The following is a 14,061-nucleotide window of genomic DNA, read 5'->3' on the forward strand; positions in this document are numbered from 1 at the left end:
GGCAATGGCCTGACAATATCAATTACTAGGCGCCGAAAAGGTTTTGTGATAATTGGCACAAGCTTCATGGGTGCCCTTCACTTGTCCGTGGATTTCCCCGCTCTCTGACAAGTGTCTCATGAGCGTACAAAGTCTTCGATATCCTTCCAGCATTTCGGCCAATAAAACTCAAAGAAAACTCTAGCCTTGGTCTTTTTTGTGCCGAGATGCCCTGCCCATGCGTTTTCATGCGCCAGTTCCAATAGTTGGCGACGAAACTTCTGTGGCACCAAGAGCTGCTCATACTTGCGAGCTTGCGCATTTTTGTAGCTCCGATTTCTCAAAAAAAGAAACATTCTTCTTCTTTTTCCCCAAGTTTACGCTTTCTATTAGCGCTTTAATCGAAAGGTCCTCACGCTGCTCTCGAATGAGCGTTTCTCGATCAACCCTCAACAGCTTACTCCAACTTTCCGCTACAGGCGAGAGCGTTGCACCCCTCTCGCTCTGACTCAATGGTGCCATGTCGTCTCCTCCTGCTACGGAAACCGCGCCAGTCGCTTCGCCGATGGGCCGCTCGAGTGACTGCTTACATGACTCACACGGAGAATTTCCTCTCTGAGGTTCCGTCGACTCGCCGCCAAGGTCACTTGATGCTTCACCACATTGAACAAGATCATGCTCCTGCGAAAGCTCCCGCGCTTGCGATCGCGTGAGGGCCATTCACGCTCAGTTAGAGAAGAACGATTTTCCCTGCTCTTTTAGAAGCTGCTCTTAGTTGTTAGAGAAAAGATAAGGAAAACTATCGGTAAGCGTGACAGACACCACTGCTTCGCTGCGAAGCTTACCGAACGGGCCTTCAATGACAACCGTAGCAATTGGTAAGCAAGCACTCTGCTCCTCGGCGACTTGCCTAATCCACGCGCATTATCCTGTAAAATCATCCGGAGACACCAACGAAAGATGGACAACATCCATGGTTGCCGCGGAGTCTCGAAGTGCTGGACAAGTTTTCCCATTCACACTAGTTTCTTTTAGATACGGCTCTAACAACCGCATGCTTTTTCCAATTGTCAGATTGTTGCAAAAGCAAACTTTTCTTACAGTTTATCGTGATGTGCCCTTCCTTTTTGCAGTTGTAGCAGATTAGCGGCTTCCGTGATTATAACGCCCGTGTGGTATCAGTGCGTTGTTTAGGGACCTCACTCGATTTCTCCGCTTCCGTTTGCCCTTCCCCTAGAGTGTCCTTCGTAAGAGACGGGTCGTTCTTGAAATTACGGTGTGGAGCAGGTTTACGTGGATCAGGTTTCTTTAAAAGCCCTCTTTCCTTTCATCCGTTTCAACGCGCACTGCCCTGCTATGCAACTTTCGGCGAGTATAATACTCCTCAGCCAACTCTGCTGCCTCGTTTAGCTGTACTTCACCAAGTTTGATCTGCAGTCAAAGCTTGACATCCTCTTCGATGCAGCGGTAGAATTGCTCCAATGCAATGCATTCCACCACTTTATCGTGATCATCATAAACACCTTCGCCCTTGAGTCATTCAATTAATTTGGCTTTAAGACGAAACGCGAAGCCAACGTGTGACTCATTCCCATTTTTAGCATACCGGAACCTTTGATTGAAAACATCGGGTGACAACTGATAACGTCTCAAGAGCACTTCCTTAACCTCGTCATAGCTCTCAAACGCTTCTCTCGACAAGCAAGTTATCGCGTCGGACACTTCACTGGGAAGAAGAGCTAACAGGTTCTGCGCCCAAAGAGACCGCTCCAAAGCATTTTCCTCACAGACGTGTTCAAACTTGACGAGATACTTCGCCATGCTCTCATCTACTACGAACGTTGGCAGTTGGTAACGAATTTTCTGACCGCTGACCTGAACTGTCGCAGAAGCTACGCTAGGCGCCTGCGAACACTGTAGGGTTGACAATTATATTCCTTTCAACTCAAGGCACTCCTGTCTCTCGGCCTCCTCAAAGCGTTCTCGCCTTTCAGCTTCTTCACGTTCGCGAATTTCTCGCCTTTCAGCCTCCTCGCAGCGTGCTTTGATATCCACCCAGGCCTCATCGACTTCCTCAGCCGACACTCCTTCATACTTCATGATCTCAAGGATCGCTTACTTTCGTTTCACAAGGCCCAAAGTAATGCCAAGTTCCTCACAAATTTCGATGAGTTCCTTAACTTTAATGTTCTCCATCGTTCCCACTAGTCTCTTGCTGTTTGCCCCTGTTAACAATTTTTTTGTCGTACCAACTATAAGTCAACTATCAAGACGCGCAAGCAATTTTTAACACTCCCGTGTTTACACGCTCCGCATTACTTTTGTTTTAAAGCGCTTCGACTCGGCTTGAAACAATCAAAGCTCACTCTAATGCTTCACACAGGCCTTCTCAAAACTACTATAACCTGTGCTAGAGTAGTCATGTGAACTGAGGGGAAAACATCAGGTACTCACCGCATCGATGTCGCTTATGCCGGCCGATCTCACCGCTGCCACCACTGTTACGAAAGACGGCGACGCCAACACGGTCCCGAAAACGCCACTGCTTCGAACTTCGCCAGGAAGGTTACCAGCCGTTTGGTAGCGCAGGTTTCTCAGTTCGCGACTGCTTCTGCGCAGAATTGATAGACTAGCGGACGAGACGACGGTGAGTTATACAAGGTTAATGTACAGCATATATACAGAGGCGTTACAAATTTGGCACTGGGGCCGACAGTTTAGCGACTCGAAAAGCCGAGCTCTCTTCTCTTACACATAGGTGTACTACTCGAGCCGCGCCGCAAGGGTTTTTTTTATATGCACCGGGTGGATTCTTTGAGTAACCAAATGTCCAACCAGAAGCGCCGCTGGTGGTGAGGTCAGAATCCTCCAATAGGGTCGCCGCTGGGCCGCGTCATTCTAATCGAATCCGGAGCCGCTGCGCGTGGTTGCAGTCAAGGACAAGTGACGTCGCCACGCATTGCGTAAGACTCGCCAGACAGGAAGGCGCCGATTGCTTTGACGGGCTGAGGGAGCTCGCAGGTGCGTGACAGACCTGCGCCGCCGCGTGATGGCGCCGTTGAGTTGATTGCGTCAGGCGGGCTCGATTGCTGGCCTTGACAAAGATTGCCTTTGCAGAGGCATCGGCGTTCAGTGCGGACTCCCAGGCGTAACAATGTCATGAATGTCATGATTTACATTTTATGGTCCTGCAGCTCTTGCGGTCGTTTCGTTCACATGGCATGTTGCAACACTGGTATGGTAGGGCATGATTGCATGGTGAACATAGGTGACAGATCGAAACATGAAAATCATGACATGCGTGTCATGTAACAACATGACTACAAGCCACGCTCATGAAGCGCTCGCAGCCGTTTCGCAAGAGTCACATATACCAAATTTTGTATTACGGTACGTGAATGGATGACGAAGGTATTTACAGGTACAAACATGATAAGCATGATGCTTGTCATCTAACAACATGACTACATATGCTGCGCTCATGATGCGCTCGCGCCCGTTTGGCTAGCTTCACATGTACCAAACTCCGTATTACGCGATGCGAACGGACAACGTAGGTAAATGACACATGCAAGCATGATAATCACGACATGCGTGTCATATAACAACATGACTACATGCCACACTCATGATGCACTCGCGGCTGTTTCGATATATATATATATATATATATATATATATATATATATTTAATTACATTCCTTGGCATTACTGTCTGTTAGATCTCATTAATATTGTGTCAAAACACGGAAAAACAAGCCCTTAGGTTTTCACTTCTTTCCCTTATATATATATATATATATATATATATATATATATATATATATATATATATATATATATATATATATATATATATATATATATGTGTGTGTGTGTGTGTGTGTGTGTGTGTGTGTGTGTGTGTGTGTGTGTGTGTGTGTGTGTGTGTGTGTGTGTGTGTGTGTGTCATCAGCCTGACTACGTCCACTGCAGGACAAAGGCCTCTCCCATGTTTCGCCAGCAGTTAACTCAGTCCTGTTCTTGCTGCTGCCAATTTATACCCGCAAACTTAATCTCATCTGCCCACCTAACCTTCTGTCTCCCCCTAACCCTCTTGCCTTCTCTGGTAATCCAGTTAGTTACCCTTAATGACGAGCGATTATCCTGTCTACGCGCTACATGCCCAGCCAATGTCCATTTCCTCTTCTTGATTTCAACTACTATATCTTTAACCCCCGTTTGTTCCCTAATCCATTCTGCTCTCTTGTCTTAAGGTTACACCTGCCATCTTTATTTCCATTGCTCGCTGTGTCGTCCTCAATTTAAGTAACCCTCTTTGTAAGTCTCCATGTTTCTGCATCGTAGCCAAGTACCGGCAAGATACAGCTGTTATATACCTTTTTCTTGAGGGATAGTAGCAATCTACCTGTCACGATTTGAGAGTGCTTGCCAAATGTGCTCCACCCCATTCTTATTCTTCTAGTTATTTCACTCTCGTAGTTCGACTCCGCGTTAATTAGCTGCCCTATGTAGACATAGTCTTTTACAACTTCAAGTGGACTATTGCCTATCTCAAAGCGCTGCTCTCTTCCAAGGTTGTTGTACATTACTTTCGTTTTCTACAGATTACTTTTAAGACCCACATTTCTGCTCTCCTTGTCTAACTCCGTAATCATGAGTTGCAATTCGTCCCCTGAGTTACTCAGCAATGCAATGTTATCGGCGAAGCGCAGGTTAATAAGGTACTCTCCATTCACTCTTATTCCTAACTGTTCCTATTCTAGGCCTCTGAAAACCTCCTGTAAGCACGCGGTAAATAGAATTGGGGAGATTGTATCCCCCTGCCTTACACCCTTCTTGATTGGTATTCTGTTGCTTTCTTTATGAAGCATTATGGCAGCAGTTGATCCCCTTATAATATAGAACGGAGACAGTCAAAACTGTTATCCCAGACCAGGTAGGAGCGTAGGCCTAGCTATTAAAATCAGCGACAGTCCGGGCCGAGCGTCTCGTGCGAGCGTCACTGACAATGTGTGTGCCGAGATTTGCATGACCCACTACAATCATCATTACATATTTCCCCCTCGCTGAAGATGGTGCCAAGTAAGTGTTCTAAGGTGTCGTGAGGACAAGTGGTTCGTGGTATGGTTTGAGGTGATTCACATGTACGATTTCGCGGCCTCGGCGACGCAGGTCCACAGTGGCCGTGAGGGGTTCGATGAGGTAGTTAACAGCGGAAGTTTGTTCTATGACGCGATAAGGTCCATGGTACCGGCTGACAAACTTTGTAGAGGTACCAGGAGCAGCACTGGGGGGCACCCACAGCCAAACAAGAGAGTTGGGCGAAAATTGGTAGTTAGACCGTCCATCGTCGTGACGAAATTTCTGTAGCCCTTGTTCTTGTGTTGTAAGGGTGCGAGCTAATTGCCGACATTCTTCCGCATACCGCGCGGCTTCGGAAAGTGGTGTGCCTTCGGATGAGTCGGGTCGGTAGGGGAGAATGGTGTCAATTGGAGATGATGGTTCTCGACCATAAAGTAAAAAGAATGGAGAAAAGCCTGTCGTCGCTTGAGGTGCCGTGTTGTAAGCGTACGTTACGTAAGGAAGGATAAGATCCCAGTTGGTGTGGTCGGAGGCGACATACATAGAAAGCATGTCGCCAAGAGTACGGTTGAAACGCTCGGTCAAGCCATTTGTTTGTGGGCGATATGCGGTAGTACAGCGGTGAATTACATGGCATTCTGCAAGAAGTTCTCGAATAACATCCGCGAGAAAGACGCGGCCTCGATCGCTCAAAAGTTCACGTGGAGCGCCATGACGCAGAACAAAACGTTGCAGCAGGAAAGACGCAACGTCACGTGCCGTTGCGGCTGGTAGAGCGGCCGTTTCTGCATATCTCGTGAGATGGTCGATCGCTACAATAATCCAGCGATTCCCAGCTGATGTATATGGTAGAGGACCATAAAGGTCTATTCCAACCCGGTCGAATGGTCGCACTGGGCACGGTAACGGCTGCATTGGTGCAGTAGGACGGCTAGGATCGTGCTTGCGGCGTTGGCACTCTGTGCAAGATCGAATGTACTTTTGAACGAATGTGTACATGCCGCGCCAATAAAACCGAAAACGTAGTCTGGCGTAGGTTTTAAACAAACCGGCATGCGCACACTGCGGATCGGCATGGAAAGCAGCACATATGCTGGCGCGGAGATGCCTGGGTATGACGAGTAGCCATTTGCGACCGTCAGGGTGGTAGTTGCGGCGATAAAGTATTCCATCACGGATCGCGAAGTGAGAGGCTTGTCGGTGTAGCGCTCGAGATGGCGGGTGGGCGAGTGTTTCAGATAGGTAATCCATCAGAGACGCAATCCACGAATCTTTGCGCTGCTCCGCAGCCATGTTGATGGGTCCTGATAGTGGAAGGAAGTTGTCTTGGATGGAGACACTCGCAATATCAGTAGAAACAGGCGAACGCGAAAGAGCGTCGGCATCGGCGTGCTTCTGGCCTGAGCGATAAATGACGCGGATGTCGTACTCTTGGAGCCGTAAAGCCCATCGTGCCAAGCGTCCTGAGGGATCTTTGAGGGAGGATAACCAGCAGAGCGCGTGGTGGTCGGTAACAACATCGAAAGGGCGGCCGTACAGATAAGGCCGAAATTTTGTAATGGCCCAGATAATCGCTAGGCATTCTTTCTCAGTTACCGAATAATTTGCTTCTGTTCTTGTAAGAGTGCGGCTCGCGTACGCAACAACATATTCTTGGTAACCAGGCTTTCGTTGTGCGAGTACAGCGCCAAGACCGACACCGCTAGCATCTGTGTGGATTTCTGTGGGAGCGCTTGAATCGAAATGACGCAGTATGGGTGGTGTTGTAAGCAGTTCACGGAGCTTCGCAAAGGCACTGTTGCAAGCTGGAGACCACGCAGATAGATTGCGGTCGCCCTGAAGTAGGTCTGTCAGAGGCGCCATGATGGAGGCGAAATCCCGGACGAAGCGGCGGAAGTATGAGCAAAGCCCAATGAAACTACGCAGCTGCTTGAGAGACGCGGGCTTCGGGAACTCGCGAACAGCCCGTAGCTTAGCGGGGTCAGGAAGAACGCCATTCTTCGACACGACGTGTCCGAGAATGGTCAGCTTGCGCGCTCCAAAGTGACACTTCTTCAAGTTGAGTTGCAGGCCGGCTGCAGAGAGGCAGCGTAGAACCTGTTCCAAGCGACGAAGGTGCGTGGAAAAATCGGGTGAGAATACCACTACATCGTCTAAGTAGCACAAACACGTGTTCCATTTGAGGCCTCGTAGGATAGTGTCCATCATGCGCTCAAATGTTGCCGGCGCATTGCATAGCCCGAATGGCATCACGTTAAATTCGTATAAGCCGTCTGGTGTAACAAATGCAGTTTTTGGCCTATTATCCGGATTCATAGGCACTTGCCAGTACCCAGAGCGTAGATCAAGGGAGGAAAAGAACTCTGCGCCTTGTAAAGAGTCGAGGGCGTCATCTATTCGAGGCAAAGGATAAACATCCTTTCGTGTTATTTTGTTAAGGCGACGATAATCTACGCAAAAGCGTATCTTGCCATCCTTCTTTTTAACTAAAACAACCGGCGACGCCCAAGGACTGTTTGACAGTTGAACAACGCCTCGCTTTAGCATGTCACCTACTTGTTCATCGATGATACGGCGTTCAGTTGGCGAAACACGGTATGGTCGCTGCCGTAGTGGTGGGTGATTACCTGTGTCGATCTGGTGGCATACGGTAGATGTGCGACCTAAAGTAGCGCTGTGACTGTCAAAAGATGGTCGGAACTTGTTAAGGAGGCTCAAAAGCTCACACCTCTGTTGTGGGTTTAGGCCTTCGTCGATGACACGGTCGAAAATGTCGGTGGTGGAAGGGTCATTCACGGAACTACAGGAGAGGGCGCTGACTTCCGATGATTCATCAGGAACGTCAAGTGTAGCGATGGTTTCGAATGATTCTATCGAACCAATACATTCGCCTCGAAGTAGCGTAATCGTGAATGGGAACGGATTCTTCACAGGCACGTTGGTAGCACCACCTTGAAGAGTAACGAGAGCGGTTGGGAGCGGTGATAGGTGGCGATGAACGAAAGCAGCGGAAGGCGTGAAGAATGCGGTAGCGTCGACGACGGTGGAACACGACACAGGTGCGAAGACAGTAGCGCGTGGAGGGATTTGGGTGTCGTCACTAATGACCAACTTCGCGTCGGAAGGGCGATCGTGCACTGGTAGCGCATCACCAAGGGGACAAAAGGCGACTTCGGCACGGGCGCAATCAATGACGGCTTGGTGATGGGAGAGAAAATCCCAACCTAAAATTATGTCATGAGAACAGTGCGCAAGTACTACGAACTGGACTGTGTAGGGCACTCCTTGAATTACAAGTCTGGCAGTACACGCGGCCACAGGCTGCACAGGCTGTGCAGTGGCAGTATGAAGACATGAACCCAAGTAAGGCGTTGTCACTTTTCGAATTGAACGGCAAACTTTTTCGGCGATGACAGAAATTGCAGCACCAGTATCAATAAGGGCAAGTACGGGTACACCTTCAAGAACGGCATTAATTACATTCGGCGGCGAACGAAGAGGGCTTGTGCTTTGCGACGAAGATGCAGTTCTTGCCTCGGGAACTGCGTCATTTAGTTTTCCGCGTCGATTGTAGGGGGGCGTCGGCGCATCGGGGAGGGCGAGCGTCGACGTGGAGAAGGAGATCGGCGATCAGGAGCTGGTCGGTGGCTTGGACGAGGAGCGTACAATTCGGGGTCTGGGGTGTATTGAGTGTACGTGTAATCGTTCTCGTATGGACGTAGGTTTTCACGTGAGTGGAGTGGGCGGCGGCGGCACAGACGTGCGACGTGCCCAGGTAGACCACACGAAAAGCAGATCGGTCGGTTGTCGGCAGTGCGCCATGGATTAGGGACTCGGCGAAGTGGAGGTCGTGGCGGCTGGGCGGCATAAACAGGAGCAGGCTGTGGAGGCGGCGCTTGGAACGTCTGTGGTCGTGGTCGTGCTGCTGCTTCGGCATACGTCAATGGTGCATTGACTGGTGGCACCAGCTGCGGAGGAAGGACCTCAGACACTTGATCTCGTATAATAGTCCGTAGAGTAGGGCTAAGCGGTGCACTGCGCTCCGGTAGGCCAGAGATGAGCGAGAGTTGGCGGGCGACTTCTTCGCGCACGAAATCTTTGATCTGCGAGAGGAGGACGGGGTCTTGCGAGGGAGTTAAGCCGGACATCGATTCCTGATGTGGGACAGCACGGCGGGTGACGAGACGTTGCCGGTGGAGCTCATCATAGCTTTGGCAGAGCTCGGTAACTTGGGCGACAGTAGCAGGGCTTTTTGATATGAGCATCTGGAAAGCGTCCTCGTCAATACCTTTAAAAATATGCTTGATGCGGTCCACCTCTGTCATGTTCACATCGACGCGCTTGCACAAGTCAATGACGTCTTCTATATAACTTGTAAAGTTCTCACCAGGCAGTTGAGATCTCGACTGAAGGCGCTGCTCCGCACGAAGTTTGCGGACAGAAGGACGACCAAAGACTTCGCTGAACTTTGCTTTGAATGCTGTCCAGGTGGGAACGTCGGTCTCATGGTTCCGAAGCCATAAGTGGGCAATGCCACTGAGGTAAATGCCGACAGTGGCCCGTCTCGTGGCTTCGTCCCATTTGTTCAAGACACTCACGAGTTCGTAAGTAGCCAGCCAGTCGTCGACGTCGTGATCGTCAGTGCCGCTGAATATGGGAGGATCCCGCTGACGGACCGCGCCGGAGCACACGATGGCCTGGGAAGCCATAGGAGGAGGGCTTGTGGCAGATGCAGTGGTCATGACAGCAGGTAGAGTCCGGCTTCGCAACTCCAGGATTGCAAGGAGACCCAGCAAACTCCACCAATTATAATATAGAACGGAGACAGTCAAAACTGTTATCCCAGACCAGGTAGGAGCGTAGGCCTAGCTATTAAAATCAGCGACAGTCCGGGCCGAGCGTCTCGTGCGAGCGTCACTGACAATGTGTGTGCCGAGATTTGCATGACCCACTACAATCATCATTACACCCTGTAAATGTATTCAAGGATGTTTGGATATGCTTCTTCGACGCCCTGATTCCACAGTGTCTGCATGACTGATGATATTTCTACTGAATAAAACGCCTTCTCGTAATCTATGAATGCTATGTATAGTGGTTGGTTATGTTTTGAGCGTTTCTCTATTACCTGATTGATAGTATGAATGTGGTCGATTGTTGAGTAGCCTGTTCAAAATCCTGCTTGTTCCTTTGTTTCATTGAATTGTAATGAATTCTTACCTCTGATAGCAATTACTTTTGTAAATAGCTTGTGTACTATGGAGAGCAAGCTGGTCGGCCTGTAATTCTTCCGGTCCTTGTCATCTCCTTTCTTATGTATTAAGATAATGTTAGCATTCTTCTAAGACTCTGGTACTCTTCCCGTCAGGAGACATTTCGTAAACAGGGTGGTTAGCTTTTCTAACACAATCTGTCCTCCATCTTTCAGCAGATCTGATGTTACCTGATCCTCACCAACAGCTTTGCCTCTTTACATACACTCCAAGGCTTTTCTGACTTCTTCTATCATTACTGGTGGAGTGTCATCTGGGTTACTGCCAGTTCTTATAGTATTAAGGTCGTGGTTGTCCCAGCTACTGTACAGATCTCTGTAAAACTCCTCCACTATTTTAACTATCCTATCCATATTGGTAGTCATTATGCCTTCTTTGTTCCTTACTGCATACATCCGAGTTTTCACTATCCCAAGTTTTCTCTTCACTGCTTTGACGCTTTCTCCGTTTTACAGAGCGTGTTCAATACTCTCCATGTTATGCCTTCTTACATCGCATACCTTACGCCTATTAATCAACTTCGAAAGCTCTGCCAGTTCTATTTTGTCTGTTGTACTTGAGACTTTCTTGATTTGACGCTTCTTAATTAAATTCTTCGTTTCCTGTGAAAGCTTGCCAGTGTTCTGTCTAACTACCCTGCCTCCAACTTCTACTGCACACTCCGTAATGATACTCGTCCGATTATTATTCATTGCATCTGCGCCAAGATTGGTTTGCTCAATAAGAGCTGAGTACCTGTTCTGAAGTGAGACTCTGAAATTCTGTACTTTCCCTCTCAGTGCTAGATCATTGATTGACTTCTTGCGTATCAGGTTCTCTCGTTCCTTCTTCAAGTCTAGGTGAATTCGTGACCGTACCATTTTATGGTCACTGCATCGTACCTTGCCAACCACTTCCACATCCTGCACGATGCCTACGTGTGCACTCATTATAAGGTCTATTTCGTTCTTATTTTGCTGTTAGGGCTCCTCGATACCCACTTACAGTTTCCTCGTTTTCGGTAGAAAGTATTCAAAATCCGTAAATAATTGTTCTTTATATTCTACTATAGTAGCTCTCCTCTGGCATATCAATACTGATGTCATAATCTCCTACTGCCTAATCTCCAGCCTGCTTTTTTTCTACCTTTGCATTAAAGCCTCCCATCAGTATAGTATACTCTGTTTTTACGTTACTCACTGCTGATTCCACGTCTTTATAGAAGCTTTCAACTGAAGCGTCATCATGGCTTGATGTAGGCGCGTAAGCCTGTATCGTCTTCATCTTTTATCTCTTATTGAGCCTAATTACGGTACTTACTACCCTTTTATAAAGATCTAGTATTAGTATTCCTCTATGATGCCAGCTATGTTTCTGTGAATTAGGAACCCCACTGCAAGTTCTGTCAGCCAAGCCCCGATAGCAAAGGACGTGCCCATTCTGTAGGACCGTATAGGCCTCATCTGTCCTCCTAAACTCACTGGGCCCTATTATATCACAATCGACGCCCTCTATCTCCTCGAATAGTACAGCTAGACTTGCCTCACTAGATATGGTTCGAGAGTTAAACGTTGCCTAGTTCAGGTTCCAATGGCGGCCTTTCCGGATCCAGAGATTCTTAGCACCCTCTGCTGCGTTGCGGATCTGACCGCCGCCGTGCTCAGTTGCTTCGCAGCTGCTGGGGACTGAGGGCCGTGAGATAATTGACGTTTGGTTGTGCGAGGTAGTGGCTAGATACTGCACCAGGGTGCCCATCCTTCTCTGATGAGACCCCCCTCCCCCGTTAGCTCGGGTCCGTGGTGTCGCTACACACCAAACGCCTGCTTACGCAGACACCTATAGCTTTACATATGCCAAATTTGGTATTGCGTGACGCCAAGGGATGACGAAGGTGCGTGGCTGGGTCAAACATGATAATCATGAGATGCGTGTCATGTAGTAACATGACTACATGCCACAGTCAAGGCGTCAATACATCTCGACGTGACGCGGTGCGCGTGCTCACCGGCGTTCATTTCGTCGGGTGACGCTGGCGTTGCCACACCAAGCAAAGCACCAGTCGCCCCATATACTCGCAGGCGTGCGACGTGCTGCGTTGCTTTGACGCATGCGCGTTTCAGCGCGTCCGGTGTCCCTCCGTCACGAAATGAGGGAGACGCACTGTTGTCTGTGTTGTCTGGGCAACGCATCGGTGCGAAATGCAGCGTGTCGTATTTCGTGCCGGATGCCGTCGGGCCGCGCTGAAGGACGCTGGTAGCACCGGTCGCGCCTGGCGTGAGACTATAGAGTGCTCGCATTTTGCTAACGTGGCGTCGGCGAGCCCAGCGTGCGCGCGCTTCAACGCTACATAGGAGTCTATTGGGCCCTACATGATGCGCTCGCGGCCGTTTTACTAGCTTCACATATACCAAATCAGGTGTCACTTGACGTCACTGGATGACGTAATATATGACTGATTCAAACATGATAATCCTGACAGGCTTGACATGGGGGAACGTGACAACATACCACGCTCATAGCGTGCTCGCGGCCGTTTCGCTAGCTCCACATATACTAAATTTGGTATCACTTGACGTGAATAAACGATGAAGGTAAACGACACGTCCAAAGATGATGAACATGACATGCAAGTCATGTACGGCATTATTTACCTCCACCTCATAACGTTGTGCTCAGTTGTGCTGAGACATATCAACGTTTCTCATTTGTGCTTCGCGTATCATCGATTCCCACCGTACGTGGGATCTGTCAATTTCTTTAGAATACATTGAAGAGCTCAAGATGGCAAGCGCACCAATGAACTTTCTAACGAAAGAAACTCATCATGCACTGGTATGCACCATAGTCGCCAACGTCCAGTGTATCAGATTTCTGTTAAATGGAGGGTTCAAATTTGTGTTGACTCTCTGTAGCTCTCCTCTGTCTCTCCTCTCCTCTCTCTGTAGTTTTCAAGCGACCCGATCGAATCCCTGTTTGGGATGCTTAGACGCAGCGCTGGATGCAACGATATGCTTGATGCCAGAAGCGCTCTTTCGGGTCTTGAGAAGACCTTGAAGACGGGCAGCGTTGCGGCTTCCCACACAAACAACGTGCAGAACTCAATTCGTTCGCTTCCTCGGGGAGCATTATTAGGAGTGGCGAGTCAAGCAGCACATCAACAAGCGCGGTCGCAGAAGTGAACTCGGTGCATGACCTACTGCAGGAACTCTGCACTTCAACGAAGCCGTTTATGCCCACGCCAGATAGAGCAGCAGTTTCTTTCATCGCAGAATACATATCTCGCGTTGTGAGTGAAAAGTCTGACTGTGAGCGCTGCGTGTCATTAGTCTTGAAGGCAAAAGGGAGCAGCGCCGTTGTAATGTGATTTTAGTTTCAGTTTCGTTTTTTTCTTTGTACCCGAGAGGGGGCGTTGTGTATGTGTTTCTGTCCTGTATATATGTAGGTGTCTGGCTTCGAGTCTATGTTTCGGACTGTTCGTGGTCGCTCTGCAGAAACTATACTATGGCGACGAGGTAAACAGCAAGTAATACTGCTTCGCAACTGTTCCGGGCTCCACTCCGCAGATCTATTTTTTTTCGCCAGTGTGACTAGGGTCCTTCTACCATGAGCTGTTCTGGGTTGACCCCGCTACCGTCGTTCCTGCTCAGCCCCGGCCGTCCAGACGGGCCATGGAAGCAGTGGTACCGCATGTTCGAGACGTGCCTGCTTGCTTCTGGAGCTCCCAAATTTTCACCGCAGTGATGCA

Source organism: Rhipicephalus microplus, chromosome 3 (assembly GCF_043290135.1).
Source record: "Rhipicephalus microplus isolate Deutch F79 chromosome 3, USDA_Rmic, whole genome shotgun sequence".
In the NCBI taxonomy this organism is placed as follows: domain Eukaryota; kingdom Metazoa; phylum Arthropoda; class Arachnida; order Ixodida; family Ixodidae; genus Rhipicephalus; species Rhipicephalus microplus.